Genomic DNA, 19311 nt, shown 5'->3' on the forward strand with positions numbered 1-19311 from the left:
GTCTTCTATTCAGGTTCTTGAAAGGGACTTAGGGTAGGATTTTACAATTGCTATCGGAGAGACCACCGGGTACTCTTCTATATAAAACCTAAGTCAACCTGAATCATGGAAATTAGAATGGTAATTCTTCACATGGTCCTCAAAAGAAGAAAGATCCTCAGGTTTCTCACTATTCGCAGGTCAATGCTATATCTAATTCTGAAGATTATGACTTTGCTGGGTTTGAACTAGTTTATTCTTTGGGATGTGAAGAAGATGAGGGTGAGTTTGAGGATGAGATGGAGGTTCATACGATTCATACTGAGTTTGGCAATGTTATTCTTTTAAATTATTTTAACATGGCGGATGATGATACGCATAATGATTCGTATCGATAAAACACATCTTTTCATAACTTGACAAAGTCCCGTCTCGAATTCAACTGGCATAATGGTCCAAGAGATAGTGCATTCTCTCGAACATAATTTAGCAAACGGGCAGACAACCATCAAGTACACATCTAGGAAGAAATGTCCCGGATAAAGGCTGGCCGTGACTTCACATAAGCCCATCCTACCCGGACAAGCGAGTCAATCTCCAGCACCACTCACCCGGGTACATATGTGTCGAAGATGTTACAAACTATGTTGTCACAAGCATTACTCAGCCAAACACACTAGTCATTCGACAATACCTACAAAGGATACTACAGATAAATATATGAACCGATTGCAGTCACACCCGGCCAAGAGAAGACCGTGAAGAAGCACTTGGAATAAACATCAGGCAAAACCCCTTTTACCTAACTATGAATGAAGACATTCATCCATCACATTATAGCCGGGATCACCATACCGTCTTGGAATAACCGTACCATCAAATGGTCTCGAAACAAAGGCACCTGGCCCCGGAAAACACACTTGGTCCCTGAACATGTGCTTGGTCCCGGAACAGACGAAGAAATGGGTTATATGCCACGTCAGCCCACGAATCTAGGAAAGTTTGTTATGATCTGTTTGTTACGCTAATAAAAAGGATAAGTGCCACGTCAGCCCACGAATCTGGTAAAGTTTGTTATGAACATGAAAGGGACATATACTACGTCACCATTCCTTCAAAACACCTATAAATACACATATGGGGTCATTCATTACACAACACTGGATACATACTATTACTCTGCCCAAAATCTTACTGTAACATTATCCAGTTGAGAATACAACATCAATTGAGATTCCGATCGATATCAGAGTTAATCTACATTTAAGATATTAACTCATTCGATCTAATCGAGTGAGGTTAATTCCATCGTTTATTTTACGCCCTTGGAATCCAGATTTCAAACGGGGTTTGCATAGTTATTGGAGTTAAAACATTCGATCAACTCTTTTTCCCAAATTAAGCACTCAAGTCTAAATTTATAACTTACCAATTTAGATCTAGGCATGATCAAATGATGTCAGTAAAAGGTCCGAACAATGCCGTTAAACCAGGCAGCAAAACGGCAAGCAAGAAAGGAATGTCCGATGTCGTTCCAAATACCTTGGACAAAGAAATTTCACCAACGGTGGAACGACCCTACCCTAGAAGCAATCGATTTCTCACATTCACTCCGGTGAAATTTCGGATGATGAATCTCAGAATGGCTCACTGAACTTCTCGTGCAAGCCGCCCTACCAACATACAAAATTCCCTATCGTAACTCGCCATTCAAGGCATTGCACCTGAGAATATGTTTTCTCTGATAACCGGCAACAAGGCAAAATGACCGATTGAGATGTCCGCCACCAGCCAGAAGTTTTGTGAACGAATCGCCGATTACATTTTCCCTGACAATATCGTCATACCGATCACTTTGGGAGTGTACAACGGCATAACTGACCCGGATGATTTCCTGCAAATTGTTGAAGGTGCCATGAAGACCCAATATTAGAGTGATGAGGTGGCATGTCATCTTTTTCTGACTAACCTACAGTCTGCCGCCAAATAATGGCTCGCCAAACTGCCACCATATGGCATTACATGCTTTGTAGATCTGCGAGAGATGTTTCTCATGCAGGACCAAAACCTTTCGAAGGCACACACTCACGCATCTCTATGCTCATGAAATACTAATGTACCGGGGGAAAAAATTGAAAACTTCATCTCCAGATACATGCTGGAATGTCAAAAAATCCTTGGCCTCCCGGAAACACAACAGATTTCGGGTTTCATAACATGCCTGGACAAAGAAGCACACCCGTCACTCGTGGCTGAACTTCGTTGGAATATCTCGAATACTTTTGCTGATGCCGTGATGGTAGCAAGACAGTATCAACATTCCGAATGCGAAAGGCAAGCCGGATATCACCGAGATGAGAAAAAGTGAGATGATTACATGTGAAGCGAAAGCCAGCACCGCCATGATGGTAGCCGGCAAAGTGACAGCCATCATAGAAGCCACAACAACCACAAAAAAAACATGACATTCAAAAATATGACAAAAGCAGCATGAAGCCATATGATAAGGGATCTTTGTTTGACAGCATGATTAAAACTCCAAGGGAAATACTGTTGACAGAGCCGGTAAATGCTAAATTCACCTCGCCAGCACCAACAGAAAAAAGGGACGACCTAAAATCCGACGAGTACTGTGAATTCCATGAAGACACCGGCCATGACACTGACGAATGCAAAGCGCTGATGCGTGAAATAATTGCAAAAATCAAAGCTGGTGAGCTCAATCATTTGCTGCAGGGGCGAAAGTGCAACAGGCTGATCCTAATAAGACTTTCAGTTGGAAAAAAGAATATGGAAAGAAGTGTGAAAAAGCAAAAGACAAAGTGGTAATCAACATTATTAGTGTGGAGGAAAATGAACACCTCATGCAAAGATCATGGAAGGATGCTGTGATTACTTTTCCAAAACTGACGGGACGAAACTCCCGAGAAGAGCCAGTGGTGGTAGATGGGCTAATTGATGGTTTCCATGTAAAAGAAATGTACACCAACATAGGAAGCGAAGTTGATGTTCTATACACTCATTCTCTTTCCCAACTTGCAAAATGTGTCTGCAGGAAGATGAGGCAATCTAATGCTATCATCTCTGGATCATGGGATCAACCAAATAACCCGTCAGTAAACTCAAGGCAACGGTTACATGGGCACCCAGTGTAATATCCCGTCAGAATTCACTAACGGAATATTAACTCCGGTCCCACAGTTTAGCGGTCACGCCCTCTATATGAGACGTTTCGAAAAGTATCCGCGTTAATTAACATAGCAAAGTCATTTATTAAAGAAAATGTAACTGGAAAATATTTGACATAAATGACTAATGTAAATGAACCCAAAACATCTCGAAGAAAATAGTTTAAATGCGAATATTTGTTCTTGAAATGAAAATGATAAAATATGCTGGACGCCGTCCAGTTCTAGTAGCAAACAACATAATAACTTCTGTTAAGCGGAAGCACTACCTCTATGAACCTGAGATAAAACATGAAAAACATCAAAGAAAAATGTTGAGTGAATCTACAGGTTTAGTAAATCATTTCGTAAGTTAGGCCACAAGATTTTCTGGAAAACATCGTAAGAAAAGTATACATTATCATGAGCACTTGATTATAAAGCTTTAACCTTTACGGATAGCCGAGCTACGCGTCTTCATTTTACCCTATCTAAGTGATACACTGATCAAGTGTATGAGTAACAACTATATAAGCACCAATTATGTTGCGGTGAGGTTTGTCAAAACTAACGGTACCGTCCCTATAAGTCGAGCTTACAAAGTAACTAATATAATCAAGCTAAGGGATTTTTGATCTGAACTCATATGTATATATTTAAGTTACTTGTGCCTAATATATAAAACATTTGTAAAAAGCATGCATCTCCTCCCTGTAAAAATGTAGTAGGGACTGTAGACTCACCTTAGCAAAAGCACTTATAAATATCTTAGCAAAACGTACGGTTGTCGAACAATCTTGACTGAACAACGTAACCTAAACAAGTAAATCATCTTAAGTATACATCTTAAGTATACACTTATAGGACAAATTATGTCAACCCATAGTGTACGCAAAGTCCTAGTGCTCAGACTGACTCAACGAAAAAGTAAAAGTCAACTAATCCAAGCAAGTCAACAAAAGTCAACCAAAGTCAAACCAAAAGTCAACTCGGTCAAAGTGGTCAACTAAAGTCAAACATCTCAGTAGGTCATACAATCATGGTCAACAAGTCAAACCTAGGTCAAATATCATTTTACAACTCATAGTAAAGCAAATTGCACTTTTGCATTTTAAAGCATGCCTTAGAAATTCGTACGTCGTAGAAAGAAACAACCATTACTCATAGCACATAACTCATAAAATTATGACCAACTCCAGATCATAACTATACTTAAAATCGATTCTAAAAAGTCCAGCCAAATCCTGATACGATAATTAAATTCAAAAGTCAGACGTCAGAAGGGGTCTAGTTACGGTTTACTAAATCAGTTTTAGCACGCGCATCAGTTTTGAAATATTTATCAGAAAATATAAAAAATAGATTTTGACGAACGGCCAATTGGAATCATCTCAAAATTTTAGTGGTAAAGTAATTAAAGACATCTATTTAGCCAATTTGTACAGTTTAATCAATCTTTACAGACCTTCCAGTTTTGTTCATCAAACAAATATATCACTTAGACGAGCATATATCTCATGGAAAATCATGTTTTCACAAGTTCGCATACAAATGAAATATGTCAAGTAACATAAAAAATAACATATTCCAGAAGATCAAAGTCTCAATCAACTCCTAGTTCACTGTAGAAATTTTTATGTAACTTTGAAAACTAATTCAGCTCTCTTTAAGAACCAAAACTTCGTTTTGACATAACGGAAACATTACACAAGCGTTTGACGCAAATCTTAAGTCCAAATTGCATAAATTTTCATAAGGAATACAGTAGTACACTTTTTATAAGCCAAAACACAAAGCATGCAATGCAGAAAATTCGAATTATGAACAAAACCTAGTCAAATCTTCAATTAAGCATATCTTAAGCATACGATAACGAAATCACGCAAAATCAAAGTCTAAAATTAATAACTTTTCGATATATATCCATATAAACATATTAAAAGATTAGTTCTCATGTCAATTTTATCATATCTACAAGAAACAAATTCGTTTTTCAAGCAAACAACGTTAATCAAGCAATCAAACGATAAATTACAACTCTAAACACCACTAATTGAGCACTAGAATCGAACACATCATGCAATTGAACAAAATTCAGATTTAGTAAAACTAGGGTTAGTGTTTATATCTCAAACAATCAATTTGCTTATACTATCGCGTGTAGAACGATCAAAGGAACGACTTTCGTGCACGGGGTTTCTTCTAAAAACAACTTTTGAAGGTGATGGTGGTGTTGTGGTGGTCGACGAAGGCAAGGGAGAGGGAGAGGGAGAGGGAACCGATCGGCCAAAAAGAAAAAGAAAATAAGGGTTTGTCTAGCTTCCTTGTTATTTATACTTTGGGTTTAGGGCCCTAACTTAATCCACTAGCAAATCACATAGCCCAAACATGAAATTAAAAGTCTAATAAGGGGGGTTCACTAGGGGGTCAGCCGAATGGCCCTTTAATGGGGTCTCGGGCTCATTTTTGCTTAACACTTGGTACGCGCGTGGTCCGTTTCGAGTGCCGTTAACCGTACCGGGTCTCCGGAACGTTAATTAGTCGTTGAAACGAAATCACCGGATTTAATTCATTAAATAAATAATAAATTAAATAAGTTTTTCTTAAAGTCAATAATTATTAAAAATAATTATTTCGTCATTTTTCCGAGTTCCATAAACTGAAAAGCTTTCTAGGCGATTTTCTTAATCGTAACATTTCCTAGTTATTTTGCTATCCGAAATAAGTTCATAAATTAATATAACATATTAATTCAAGAATCTCTCTAATATGCATGTATTTAATTCTATTAAACACACAAGTATAAGTAAACACCGTTAAATACTTAACGGACAAGTAACGAAAGTAAACGGAAAAAGTCGGGTTGTTACATTACCCACCTGTTATGAAAAATTTCATCCCGAAATTTTAGTGCTCATCCGCCACAGTCGTCTCCTTGGAAAACAGTTGCGGATACTTCAGTCTCATCTGATCTTCGCGTTCCCACATGAATTCTGGTCCTCTAAGGGCATTCCATCTAACCTTAACGATCGGAATTCTGCTTTGCTTTAGTTGCTTAATCTCGTGATCCATAATCTCAACAGGTTCTTCAATGAAATTAAGCTTAGGATCAACTTGTACTTCGTCTAAAGGAATTACCAAGCTTTCGTCTGATAAACATTTCTTCAAATTGGAAACATGAAAAGTATCGTGAATCTCACTAATTTCCTGCGGTAGTTTCAGTCTATACGCTATCGGTCCAATTCTTTCGGCAATCTCAAACAGTCCAATATACCTCGGACTTAACTTTCCTCTTTTGCCAAAATGCACTACACCCTTCCAGGGTGACACTTTGAGCATAACTTTGTCTCCAACCTGAAATTCCAAATCTTTCCTTCTAATATCGGCATAACTCTTTTGATGTTCCCGCGCTATTTTCATTCTCTCTCGTATTTGCGCGATCTTTTCTGTCGTTTCGTGTACAATCTCAGGACCAGTTAACTGACTATCTCCTAACTCAGTCCAACATATAGGTGATCTGCACTTTCTACCATACAGTGCTTCAAAAGGCGCCACCTTTATACTTGCGTGATAACTATTGTTATAGGAAAACTCTACTAACGGTAGATGTCTATCCCATCCAATTCCAAAGTCAATAACACACGCTCTTAACGTATCTTCTAATGTCTGGATAGTTCTCTCACTTTGACCATCAATCTGTTGATGGTATGCTGTACTCATGTCTAAACGGGTTCCCATGGCATCTTGCAAAGCTTGCCAGAATCTAGATGTAAATCTACTATCTCTGTCAGAAATAATGGATAGCGACACTCCATGTCGGGAAACTACTTGCTTTATGTAGATCTGCGCCAACCTCTCCATCTTATCTGTTTTCTTAATCGATAGAAAATGAGCAGACTTTGTAAGACGATCAACGATGATCCAAATCGTATCATAACCTCCTAAAGTTTTAGGTAACTTAGTCATAAAATCCATTGTAATATTTCCCACTTCCATTGGGGAATCTCTGGCGGTGTCAGCAATCCTGACGGCTTCTGATGCTCCGCCTTAACTTTAGCACAAGTCAAGCACTTACCAACATAAGTAGCGATATCAGCTTTCATATTAGGCCACCAATACAGTGCCTTAAGATCTTGGTACATCTTGTCAGATACAGGGTGAATAGAATACCTCGTCTTGTGTGCCTCTTCTAGCACTAGTTCCCTTAATCAGCCAAACTTCGGGACCCAAATTCTGTCGATAAAATACCGGGTTCCATCGTCTTGAGTAATGAACTTCTTATCGATTCCTCGAAGTGATTTGGTACCAACGTTCTCTTCTTTCAACGCCTCTAACTGTGCATCATGTATCTGAGAAGTGTTCCTTCGAATAGTCAAGTTCAATGCTCTAACTCGAATAGGCTTAACTCTCTCCTTCCTACTCAAAGCATATGCCACTACATTAGCCTTACCAGGATGATAGCTAATGTCGCAGTCGTAGTCGTTCAATAGTTCGATCCAATGTCTCTGTCTCATATTAAGCTGTTTCTGATCAAATATGCTGCAAACTCTTGTAATCCGTGAATACAGTGAACTTAGTACCATACAGATAATGTCTCCACATCTTCAGTGCAAAAACCACATCACCAAGTTCTAAATAGTGAGTCGTATAATTCAACTCATGTATCTTCAATTGTCGTGATCTATACGCAATCACTTTCTTACGTTGCATTAACACACAACCAAAACCTTGTCGTGAAGCGTCGCAGCAAACCACAAAATCCTCGGTTCCTTCGGGTAAAGAAAAAATCGGTGCAGTCGTTAATTTCTATTTTAACAACTGAAATGCAGCTTCATGCAACTCTGTCCATTCATACTTCTTACCCTTGTGATTCAATGTTGTTAACGGTCGGGTAATAGTAGAAAATCCCTCAATGAATCTTCTATAATAACCAGCGAGACCTAAGAATTATCGTATCTGCGTTGGCGACTTAGGAGTCTCCCATTTCTTAACCGTCTCTATCTTCGCAGGATCAACTTGGATACCATTGAAACCTACGATAGGACCAAAAATTGCACTTCTTGCAGCCAAAAGTCACATTTTGAAAATTTCGAGTACAACTGCTCCTTCCTGAGCATCTCTAGTAACAAATGGAGATGTTGTTCATGTTCCTTCTCATTCCTAGAGTATACCAGAATATCATCGATAAACACAATAACAAACTTGTCTAGATATGGCTTACACACGGTTCATGAGATCCATGAACACGGCCGGTGCGTTTGTCAATCTAAACGGCATTACGGTAAATTCATGATGACCATAGCGTGTCCTAAACGCTATCTTCGGTATATCGACCTCTTTTACTCTCATCTGATGATAACCTGATCTCAGATCGATCTTAGAGTAACATGCCGATCCTTGCAATTGATCAAACAAATTATCAATCCTCGGCAACGGATATCTATTCTTGGTAGTTAACTTATTCAACTCCCTGTAATCAATACAGAGTCTCATAGATCCATCCTTCTTCTTCACAAACAGTACTGGAACTCCCCATGGTGACGAACTCGGTCGAATGAATCCTTTGTCTAAAAGCTCTTGCAGTTGACTAGACAACTCTTGCAATTCTGGTGGTGCGAGTCTATACGGTGCACACGCTACTAGTGCTGCTCCAGGAACTAAGTCAATTTGGAACTCTACATCTCTATGCGGAGGTAATCCAGGTAACTCAGCTGGAAACACATCGAGAAACTCTCTAACAATGGGCACATCTTCGAGTTTCTTGCTTTCAGATTCAGTTTTACTTACGTGAACCAGCATAGCAAGACAACCCTTTCTCATGTGTTTCTGCACCTTCAAATAGTTAATAAAATGTAACGGCATATTGCTTCACTCTCCATACACCATCAGAGGTTCACCTTCAATAACAGGAATGCGAATTGCTTTCTGATGACAAACAATGTCGGCTCTATTCTCGGCTAACCAGTCCATTCCAACAACAAGGTCGAAACTTCCTACCTTAATCAGTATCACATCTATCTTAAATGACATTCCAGCCAAAGTTAAAGTACAATCACGGTAAACCTTATCAGCACACATTAGATTACCATTCCCTAGCTCTATAGAGTATAAGTTTTCTAACGACGATACTGAATTCATAAGATTATGGCAAAAATCTCTAGACACAAAGCTTCTATCAACTCCAGAATCAAAAAGTATATAAACATGTTGATTATCGAGAAGAAACGTACCCGTGACTAGCTTAGGATCATCACAAGCTTCACTGGAGTTAATGTTGAAAGCCCTTCCTCTTGCAGGCCTGTCAGACTAACTCATGCGATCGCATGAGTTTTGTTTGTCTGAGCCATGCGGTCGCATGGTGTGCAGACTCAAAAAGGTTGCAGGCCGAAATTTTGCAGGTTCAGCGTATATTTTTTTATTTTATACTTTTTACTTTATAATCTTTACAAAATTAATATAAGTAATATTTATTAAAATAAACTTATATTTTTAAGAACTAAAAAAAATACTTTTATACTTTATATATATAAAAATATTTTCTTTTTACTTGAACACTTAATATATATATATATATATATATATATATATATATATATATATATATATATATATATATATATATATATATATATATATATATATTATATTTTTTTATTTTTATGTTTAAAACTTCTTATACTTTTACAAAAATAGATTAAAAATAAATATACTTTTTTTATATAGCGTTTCGCTTCGGCGTGATGTCCCGGCAGCGGCGCCAAAAACTTGATGATGCAGCGGAGGGGTACGTACGAAATACTATTATTTTTATTACGAAATAATATTAAATACGATACAATTTACACAAGTTTTATTTATTTATATAGATGAAATATACTTAAATCTTGCTACAACACTTATAGGCAGTGTACCTAATCGTAGTGTAGTTTTTAATAAGTCCGGTTCGTTCCACAGGGAGCTAGCTGAGTTTAACGCTATATTTTTAACAACTATATTTATATAAAATATATATAATTATATATAGTAATATTAATATAAAAGGGGGTTTTTACCGTTTAATGACAAGTTTATCGATTTTATAATTTAAGCGTAAAGATAAATGATGATAATATAAATGACAAAATTTAAATTGCGATAAAGTAAATTGCAATAATTAAAATGACAGTAAATAAAGGTACGATGAAATATGAAATAAAAGTATTATGCTTATTTAAACTTCCGTAATCATGATGTTTGACATTTTGATTTTAATTTATTACTCTGGGTTAATTGTCCTTTGTCCTCGCTTATTTGATACCTATCTGGGTTTTGCCCATAATAGTCCATCGGTCATAATTATAATATGCTCATCAAATTAACCTTATTCCCGAAGTCAAATATTCTAACTAATTAGGGAGTCGAACTGTAACAAGGTTTTAATACTTTGTTAATAATTACACCAGGTTATTGATTGCGTGTAATCCAAGGTTTTAATACTTTGTTAACAATTACACCAATTATCCTTGTATGTAATCCACCCCTATTTTAATTAGTCTATGATACATTAATTTATCCACTTGGCCATAATGAATAATCAATTACCCAATCCAATTGATTAATTAAATGATCGTAAAAGATGTCGTATAAACGTCACTAAATAGGACATGCATAATCATTTAATAATTATTAGATTAACTAATTTGAAGATAGGTTCGACAGATTCCAATGAGTTGTCATTCAATTAGACAATATCCCCCATCTATTAATAGTCCATAGTCCAATGTCTACAAGTGTCGGTCTTTTTTCCAAACCTGAATTATGGTACAAAATCCAATAACCCCATCTTAATATTTAGTCCAGCATCACGATTACTTTGGCTCAAATAAGCATAATAATAACTTACTTACGAGACATTAATTTAAAAAGGAAGAATATAGCTTACAGTGTTTATTAATAGCGTAGCGTTACACGGACAGAGTTCCGACTTTAAAACCCATAAAACATATCTTACAATAACCCAATTATTATTAATCTTAACTTAAACTTAATATTATAAATATAAATATGAATTACAGAGGGAGAGATAGATATTATGATGGTGTGTGTAAACTGGCCAGAATTCGTTGCAATTTATAGAGTTGGCCAGACTTTTGCTCTCATGCGATCGCATGAATTTAACCCTTCCTGGCCATACGATTGCATGGCCAGCTGTGACAGCTCAGAATGATTCCAAAACGTGGGCGGCTCGATTATTTAATATATATAATATAATATATATAATTTTATATAATTATATATATATTATATTATATTCTTGTGCATAGTAGACTCGTAATTTTAGGTCCGTTGCCTCGTGCATTGATGATCGATTTATGTCTCGATTCCGGATTTTCGAACGTCTTTTTGTGTGCTTAGATATCTTGTACTTTGCATTCTGCGGCTTGTACTCTTGTAATTTTTAGACGTTTCTCATCAATAAATTGAACCACTTGAAGTATCTCTTGTACATTTGAGCTTTTTGGTCATTTGCGTCTTCAAATCGTCGTTTTCTTCTTTTGTCTTCACACTTATTTATTTAAACGAATATTACATAAAAATAGAACAATTGCAACTAAAAGCTTTACATATTGGAAGGATATTGTGCCTAAATATATGTTCATTTGGAGCACTATCAAATATCCCCACACTTGAGCGTTGCTTGTCCTCAAGCAATACAGAACTTGAAATAAAATCACACTTCACTCGAATCACTTTTTTATTCTCACAATTTATACATTAGTGATTTTGATACGGCGGTATAAACAATGATAGTAACAATAGAACCATGGTTAAAGGTGGGTGTGCCATCCACAGTTGCCTCGGGTTTAGGTCAACGACACTTGCAATCAAATAGCCGATTTACTTTCGATTTCCAAAGCAAAGTGCACATTTGAAAGGCGGTTTAAAGTCCCACGTGACTATGAAAATTTAGATCCTTAAGAAAATTGGATCTTTATGAAAACATTTGATCTTTTGAAAATTCATGCTAGCTTTTACCCTAGATAAGTTTTTTCAGAATAACCCTTCACCGGTGTTTGCAAAATGTTTTTGTGGGTTTTGTGGGTCTCAGATTTGAAAATTTTAGCTCAAAACTTATGGTTTTGTGTCACCCACTTGCTAACCTTATATTAGGAAAGCAACACGTCCAGTTTACTTGTTCAGTATATTACCTTTCGGTAAACTACCGTCCGGTTGTAAAGGAAAGCGATGAACAAGCAACTGTTAAGGTGATGTCTAATGACATGCAGATGTTCATGGTCCACAACGTGTCGGATGCAATTACTATCCTTTGTAGGAGAAATAGTAAAGATCACCCTATAATTTTTCTGTCTGGCATAAGGTCCTGTCTTCGACCATGCTATGCAACCACCGTTCTTACGATTGACACCCGATTTGGTTCAGGTGACCTAATGAATTCCGTTGAATTCTCAGGATTTTACGTTCAATGGTAATGAACTCATTGAAAATAGGTTTTCAGAAAACAAATCGGTTTTAATTTTGATCAAAATATTTTGTCGTTCAAGTCGAGTTTAGATATCATTGAATTCCATGAGTTTGTAATTCTCAATCTTTAAGGTCAATCTCAAGGATTGAGTAATATCAGTCTTAAAAGCTGATTTTTAATCTTTTAAGGAGATTATCCTTTCTGGGGGTCTGATTCATTTGTCTTATCAAGCTAATTTGCACGGCGCCCTCTCCATTTTACGAGACAGATCCTCTCATGGTTAGGATAAATCTGACCACTTGGCGACCCTGTTTGATGCTGAGGTCCGTGGATTTCCTGCTGATTTTAGAGATGGATTTTCAAGATTTTTCATCAACCTACAGCTGGTCTGGACGACAACTTCTTGACCTAAATCAAGAAGCGCGTGTCTTTTTCGGAAGACTTTACTTCCTTTTAATTCAAGTGGCACATTTCTTTCAAATATATTATAAGAAATCGGGTAAAACTGATTAAAATTATCCAAAACAAAAGTACTTTCAATTATTTGTACAAAAATATGTGATATGTGATTTAAATAACTTGGTAAATTTTTCCCACACTTAGCTTTTATATTTCTTTCTTTGCTTTTTTATTCTCTTCTATTCCATTTTAAATGAATTCAAGCATTTTGGGTTGTTTCTCAATTTATGTCCTTTCCAAGGTAACAATAATTTCAGTGTTAATTCCTAGTTTTATCGTTCATAAATATGTATAAACATGATTTTGAATTCATTTAGTTGAAATTTTTTCAAATTTTCATAAAATTTGGCAATTAAACCAATTGTAAACCCGAGAGAATTTATAACCCTTAGCCACACTTGAGATCATGAAATGCCATCATTTGCATGAAATCAGACTATAATTATAAATTCATGAGGGTGATTAGTGTAGAAAAGTGATTAAAAATACCCAGTTTGTAATTACTAAGCTCGTCGAATGATAGATGGCGCGCCTCATCGTTCATTCCTTTTGTTGTAATTTCACATATGTTTTGCGTCTTATCGTCAAAATTAGTAGCTTTTGCTGAACTTAATGCCAGTCTTTGAAAGTGCGCTGTTTTACCCCGTTTTGTATATAACATAAAATACAGACATATATATATATATATATATATATATATATATATATATATATATATATATATATATATATATATATAACCTTTATTTATTAAAACAATTTAAATGAATAACTTTTTTAAAATTTTGTTTCCTTTTACTTTAGGTAGAGGTAGTTTCGGTACGTTTACCTAGTCCATCTCTCGACAAAATTTAAAAATAATGATAACAAAATTTTTCGCCCCGTCTTTGGGTAAAGCAATTTCAATTCTATGACCTAGTCTTTAACTTACGACGAATTTTAGAAATCATTTTTTAAGCTTAATGAAATAAAGTAAATTTTGTTTTTAAATTTACACAAAAATTAATTTTAAAAAGCGTATTAATTTCATACAAAACCTACAAAACAAAAAAAATTCAGAATGGGAGAAGAAAACTAGTTCTTTAGTGTCTGCTAGTGGAAAAGACCAATCGGATTCCATTCTCGGAACTACACGAGAACAGAACAACTAACTCTATACATCATTTTTTTAGAACATTTGAATCTCCCCACACTTAGGTAGCTGTGGTGTTGAAATTATGATTAACTTCATCGTCAATTTCTCTTGGACCATAATCAACTTGCATATATGTGACTTTTGCTTTAAACCATTGGTCGGATTCCTGTGTAATATCCACAAATTCAACTAGTTTTGCCTTTTCTTTAGGCGATAGATTGGATACTAATCGGTTATATAATTTAGAGTTCCCCTTGGTTCTAGCATCGCGAATCCGTTTAATAAGTTTCTTCATTGAACTGTTAATAACGAGGTCATTTAATTTCGTATCAACAATGGGGTTCTTTGTTATCAGGTCATCATTAGGTGTTACTTCATCTTCCCCACACTTAGGCATTTTATTATTGTTAAGCACTACCATTGGAGTTGGTAAGACAATATGCTTTTCATCGATCGTTTTTATTGGTTCAACAGTTTTGGTTGGTGGAGATTTAGACTTTCGAATCACAAAGGTGACTGATAATGCTAAAAACAAACATATATTTCATAGCATTATCCTTCAAGAAAGACAAGTTTTTAGTTGCAATTGTTCTATTTACAAGTGATATTCGTTTAAATATTAAAAGGTGAAGATAAAAGACAGATTTGACGAATTGAAGGCGCAAATGACCAAAACACTAAAAAGTATAAAGTACAATCCAAGTGATTCAATTTATTGATAAGAAACATCTAAAAGTTACAAGAGTACGAGTCGCAAAACGCAAAGTACAAGATATTAAATCGTACGAAAGGACGTTCGAAAATCCAGAACCGGGACATGAACCAACTATCAACGCGCGACGCAACGGACCTAAAATTACAAGTTAACGATGCACAAGAATATAATATAATATATATATATAATTATATAAAATTATATATATTATATTATATATTAAATAAATACGAGTAGTCCACATTTAAAATGCAATGTAACCAGGAGATGGTTGCCATGCGATCGCATGGCCTGGTAGCCTTAAACCCATGCGATCGCATAGCTCACTGTAGCTGGCCAGGTTCTATAAAAAGGCAGTTTGCTCGACGTTTTATTACACACCTTTTTCTTTTCCTTTCTCTAATTCTCAATATATATATATATATATATATATATATATATATATATATATATATATTTATAATTTTAATTTAAGATTAATAATAATAAGGTTATGTTAGCTTATGTTTTAAGTTTGTAAGTCGAAACTCTGTCCGTGTAACGCTATGTTATTAATACTCATTGTAAGTTATGTTCAACCTTTTTAAATTAATGTCTCGTAGCTAAATTATTATTATGCTTATTTAAGCCTAAGTAATCATGATATTGGACTAAATATTAAAGGCGGGGTTATTGGGCTTTGTACCATAATTGGGATTTGGACAAAAGACCGACACTTGTGGAAATTGGACTATGGGCTATTAATGGGCTTTCTATTTGTTTAACTGAATGATAATTCGTTAATATAATATAGAGATTTACAATTTGAGGTAATTATAAATAACCACATACACTCGATCGGACGTGATGGGTGGGATATTTATAAGTACTAATAATCGTTCATTAAATCGGACACGGGGATGGATTAATAGTCAATGGACTCATTAAAACAGGGGTGGATTACATACAAGGACACTTGGTGTAATTGTTAATAAAGTATTAAAACCTTGGATTGCATACAATCGATAACCTGGTGTAATCATTAACAATGTATTAAACCTTATTACAGTTTAAGTCCCCAATTAGTTGGAATATTTGACTTCGGGTATAAGAATAATTTGACGAGGACACAAGCACTTTATATTTATGACTGATGGACTATTATGGACAAAAACCAGATGGACATATCGAATAATCCAGGACAAAGGATAGTTAACCCATGGTAATAAATTAAAATCAACACGTCGAACATCATGATTACGAAAGTTTAAATAAGCATAATTCCTTTATTTTTTATCTCATCGCACTTTTATTTATTGTCATTTTATTTATTGCACTTTTAATTATCGTACTTTTAATTATCGCACTTTTATTTATCGTCATTTACTTTACGCTTTAAATTAAGTTGTATTTATATTTAATATTTTACATTAGGTTTTAATTGTGACTTAAGACATAAAATCGACAAACCGGTCATTAAACGGTAAAAACCCCCTTTTATAATAATAATAATAATAATATTACTTGTATATATATATATATATATATATATATATATATATATATATATATATATATATATATATATATATATATATATATTTATACATATATAGTTTAAAATAAATATAGCGTTAAACTTGGCTAGTTCCCTGTGGACGAACCGAACGTACTAAAAACTACACTACTGTACGATTAGGTACACTGCCTATAGTGTTGTAGCAAGGTTTAGGTATATTTCATTCAATAAATAAATAAATAACTTGTGTAAAATTGTATCGTATTTAATAGTATTTCGCAATAAAAATATAACTATTTCGTATACTACCTCGCATAACATCAATTATTTTTGGCGCCGCTGCCGGGGAACATCTTAAACGCCGAAGCGAAACTCTATTAAAAAAAGAATTTTTTATTTATTTTTGTAAAAATACGTTTTAAATTTTAAAAATACAAAAATATAAAATATAGATATATATATATATATATATATATATATATATATATATATATATATATGTATATATATATATATATATATATATATATATATATTTAAGAGTTTGTTTAAAATATATAAAATTATAAAGTATTCCTATTTCTATTTTAGTTTTTAAAATATAAGTTTTTATTTATATAAATATTTTATATAAGTTAAAAACAGAGAAAAAAATAATATAAAAGTAATCGGGCCGACACTGTAGCAGCCCAAACCTTTGAACTGAATCCGCAGGTCATGCGACCACATGACTATATAACTAACACTCCATGCGATCGCATGGAGTGACTTGACAGGTCTGATCATTAAACTGAATCGAATTAAGGTTAGGTTTTAATATAATTATTATTAATTAATTAGTAATTAGGGTTTAGTTTTTTTAATATTTAGTTTAGTTTTAAATTAATTTGTTTTTTTTAAGTTTTAATTAGTTTTAATAAATTACAAATTAATACTTTTATAAAATAATAATATAAAAATAATATTTTTATAAAAATTGTATTTTTAAAACTTTAAGTTTTATTTTTAAATTTTGTATCTTTTTAATTGTTTATACGTATATTGTATATTTTATCGTTCGTAATTAGTTATAAGCTAATTTTTGCCGTAATTATTTTTATTTCTAGATTTTTAGGCTTTGCCGTAATATTCTTTAAGTGCTTTTTCTATAGACTAAGATTTAGGTGCTTTAAAATTTTGCGACGCCGTTTTAAGATTTTAGTACTTTTTAAGTTATTGCCGTTTTAGATATAGAATTCCTTTTAAGCTTTAATACCTTTAAGACGTAAGTTTTAATTTTTAGTTTTTAGACTTTTAAGTTTCAACGCTTTACTTTCTTATTATTATTTTTCGACCTTTTATTTTTCGATGTTTTTCGACCCGCCCTTTTTATTTCTCATTTCTACGCTCTAGTTTTTAGGACATAGTTTTTTTTTTCTTCAAAATTTCGACAAAAAATTATTTTAAGCGGTTAAATTGATAGACATCCAAAATTTTCTGGTTCGTAGTAATAGTTGGATTTGTTAGTGGCGAGTTGTGGGCTTCCGATTTAAAGGGTCCTGGTTACCTGCTGCATCTATTGGCTATTCGAAACGTGGGCGAAATCAGAAAAGTCTATTAAATTGATAACTTATATAATTTTTATCTTTATAACTAATAGGATATTCAGTGAATGCACCGAGTAAAACGTTCACCACCTGTAACTCGATCAATACATTTAGCCAACATTGTCGCCGTTGATTTTTCTTAAGAATCGTCGTCTAGTCGACCAAGTACTCCGATTCAAATTTCCGATAATCCATTTTTTGAACCCGACCTCATAATTGAGAATCCGGAGGATATTCAGGGACAATTCAGAGATCCTGAACCACTAATCATTCCTCCTGAACCACAAATTATTCATCCAGAGATTGTCGAGGAAGAAACCATTAAATTAGAATCCTCTAGTGATTCAGATTCAACAAATTCAATCATGGAAAATCTGGAACCTCTAAGTATGGAAGACCGAATGAGGGCTAAACGCACTGGCCAAGGTCATGCAATTACTCAACCAGACATTAATGCACCAGATTATGAAATCAAAGGACAAATCCTGCACATGGTAACTAATCAATGCCAATTTAGTGGTGCGCCGAAGGAAGATCCAAACGAACATCTTCAAACATTTAATAGGATCTGTACTCTGTTCAAAATCAGAGAAGTTGAGGATGAACAGATCTATCTCATGTTATTTCCCTGGACTTTAAAGGGTGAAGCCAAAGATTGGTTAGAATCGTTACCTGAAGGGGCGATTGATACATGAGATGTCTTAGTTGAAAAATTTCTTAAACAATTCTTTTCGGCATCTAAAGCCGTGAGACTTCAAGGAGAAATAGTTACGTTCACACAAAAGCCAAATGAAACTCTATATGAAGCGTGGAAAAGATTTGGAAAGTTGTTGAGAGGATGTCCTCAACATGGTTTAGACACTTATCAAATAGTACAAATATTCTACCAAGGATGCGATATTACTACACGCAAAGACATCGATATAGCAGCTGGTGGTTCCATTATGAAGCAAACTGCAACTGAAGCTTATAAAATTATTGATAACACCGCCTCCCACTCACATGAGTGACATCAAGAAAAAGATATTGCTAGATCATCTAAAGTGGCTAGAGCCGATTCTAGCCATGACTTTGATTCCATTTCTCCAAAGATAGATGCTTTCGAGAGACAAATGGAAAAGATGACTATAGATATTCACGCAATACGAATTAGTTGTGAACAGTGTGGAGGACCACATTTGACAAAAGATTGTCTTAGTATTGAACAAACAATGGAATAAAGAGAGAATGTTTCATACATGAACCAAAGGCCTGGAAATAATTATCAGAATAATTATCAACCACCAAGACCAAAATACAATCAAAACCA

The 19311-nt window shown here is 34.5% G+C and overlaps 1 non-coding gene across 1 annotated transcript; it reads right to left on the reverse strand.

Moving 5' to 3' along the window:
* Window positions 1-18751: 18751 nt before the first annotated feature.
* Window positions 18752-18858, reverse strand: LOC139860887 (small nucleolar RNA R71). Its single transcript, XR_011763511.1, has one exon. It is a non-coding gene; the product is annotated as a small nucleolar RNA R71 (small nucleolar RNA).
* Window positions 18859-19311: the final 453 nt, after the last annotated feature.

This window comes from Rutidosis leptorrhynchoides, chromosome 7, assembly GCF_046630445.1.
Source record: "Rutidosis leptorrhynchoides isolate AG116_Rl617_1_P2 chromosome 7, CSIRO_AGI_Rlap_v1, whole genome shotgun sequence".
In the NCBI taxonomy this organism is placed as follows: domain Eukaryota; kingdom Viridiplantae; phylum Streptophyta; class Magnoliopsida; order Asterales; family Asteraceae; genus Rutidosis; species Rutidosis leptorrhynchoides.